Consider the following 2,492-nt stretch of genomic DNA (forward strand, 5'->3'; position numbering starts at 1 on the left):
GCATCACCACGCCAGGCCTAGAATATTTCTTAAAATCTGAATCTACGACCAGTCGTTCACCATTTTCTGACTAAGTGACTGGCGCAGACTCAACACTGTCTCTCTCTTTTCTTTTTCTCTCCTCCAATCAATAGCTCAAAGAAAGGATAGAATAATTGAGTTTTAAAATCCTGCCCTTTTGTTTCTTTGTGGTGAACATTGTAGATGAACAACTAGAAGTACTAGAATCTCAGGCAAAACACAAAGGAATGCCTCATTACATCAGACTATTAGGGCATTTCCTGTATTTTAAAATGCTGATATAGTTAAGTGGCTGTGGTTACTCTTCACTGACTTTAGCATCTGATCTCACAGACTAGTCATAAGTTGCAGTTCAATTCTGGGTTTTGGCAACAAAGTAGAGATAGACATTTCTGAATACAGAACTTTTAGCCATTTGGAAATTATTGCGAACACATTGTTTAATGTTAGAGCAATAGTCACATAGTACTGAAAATAAAAGAATCTGAACTCTGCAAATGTTTTTTTACTCCATCAAGTCCCACAAAAATGAAGGATTTATTACTTATTTAATAAAAAAAAATTATTCAGCAACATTTTTTTCAAACAGCAACTACTACAAAAGAATGGCAGAAAAAATGACTTCACAAAATACACTAAAATTTTTGACAATTTTATGCATTCTAATGTTTAATATTAAGAGCACAATTGACCAAGTTCCAAGATGGGAAGATACCATGTTTAAGAAACTTAGGGGAAAAAATCACTCTAAAAACTAATTAGATAATATATGAAAAGAATGCACTATAGTATAAAAACCTGTCTACTCTTAGTTGCAAAAAAAAAAAAAAATTGTAAAAAGCCATTCAGTCTTCTCTTGGCTTAAAAATATGGTATTCGAGATAATTAGCAACCTTCAACTCTCTTGTGTAGCAGGTATCTTGTTTTTGCCTTGAAGTTCTTCCACCCCTGCCTGTGTCAGGAGGCCTGTAATGTTTTTCTCCAGATCATCAATGCAACCACTCATTTCATCAAGTCTTCCAATGATCTGGTCAGACATGGCCTAAAATTCATCTTGCATCTGCTGCAGGACTGTCTGCACCACTGAGGTGAGGTCCTGCACAGTCTAGGGGTCAGTCTCGGCTATCACTCCAGTTCCCAGTTTGGCAATGATGTCTCAGACTGTCATCCTCTGTGCAGACACCTCCAGCCACCCACTTCTTGTCCTAATTGTGGTTTTAGTTTGCCTTTAGTTTGATGAGTGGATTATTTACATGTGATTATTAGCCATTAACATATCTTCTTTGGTGAAATGTCATTCAAATCTTTCACCCATTTTTTTTATTAAATCCTTTTGTTATTATTTATTAAATTATGAGAGTTCTTTTTATATTGTATATATAGGTTTTTCATATATAAGAAAATATTATGAATATATCATATATAATACCATATGTATGGTATTTTCTCCTAGTCTGGTATGTCTTTTTTATTTGCTCAAGTGTATCTTTCAAAACGCAAAAGTTTCTTTACATTTTTTTTACTTGTTCTAATTAATTATACATGACAGTAGGACACATTTTGACACATCATTCTTCTGGTTGTGCATGGTATAGAATTATACCAGTCATGTAATCATGTATGTACATGGGTAATAATGTCCAATTCATTCTACTATCCTTCCTCCCCTCATATCCCCTCCCCTCTCTTCACTCCCCTGTGCCTAGTACAAAATACCTCTATTCTTCCCACCACACCCCCCCTTATTGTGAAATAGCATCTGCATATCAGAGAAAACATTCAGATTTTGTTTTGTGGGGGTTGGCTTTTTTCGCTTAGCATGATATTCTCCAGCTCCATCCATTTACCTGCAAATGCCATAATTTCATTTTTCTTTAAGGCTGAGAAATACTCCATTGTGTATATATACCACATTTTCTTTATCCACTCATCTACTGAAGGACATCTAGGATGGTTCCACAGTTTAGCTATTGTGAACTGTGCTGCTATAAACATTGTTGTGGCTATGTCCCTGTAGTATGCTGATTTTAAATCATTTGGGTATAAACTGAGGAGTGGGATAGCTGGGTCAAATGGTGATTCCATTCCAAGTTATCTGAGGAATCTCCACACTGCTTTCCAGAGTGGTTGCACCAATTTGTAGTCCCACCAGCAATGTATGAGTGTACCTTTTTCCCTACACCCTCACCAACACTTACTGTTGCTTGTATTCTTTTTTTTTTTGGCATTAATTCTTTTTTTTTAATTTTTTATTGCTGGTTGTTCAAAACATTACATAGTTCTTGATATATCATATTTCACACTTTGATTCAAGTGGGTTTTACCCCGTATACAGGTTGCAGAATCACATCAGTTACATATCCATTGATTTACATGTTGCCATACTAGTGTCTGTTGTATTCTGCTGCCTTTCCTATCCTCTACTATCCCCCCTCCCCTCCCCTCCCCTCCCCTCTTCTCTCTCTGCCCCC

At 36.2% G+C, this 2,492-nt stretch overlaps 1 pseudogene; it reads right to left on the minus strand.

Moving 5' to 3' along the window:
- Positions 1-877: 877 nt before the first annotated feature.
- On the minus strand, positions 878-1,631 carry LOC125614040 (annotated as a pseudogene).
- Between the last annotated feature and the right edge of the window lie 861 nt (positions 1,632-2,492).

This window comes from Marmota marmota, unplaced genomic scaffold, assembly GCF_001458135.2.
Source record: "Marmota marmota marmota unplaced genomic scaffold, marMar, whole genome shotgun sequence".
Taxonomy (NCBI): Eukaryota; Metazoa; Chordata; class Mammalia; order Rodentia; family Sciuridae; genus Marmota; species Marmota marmota.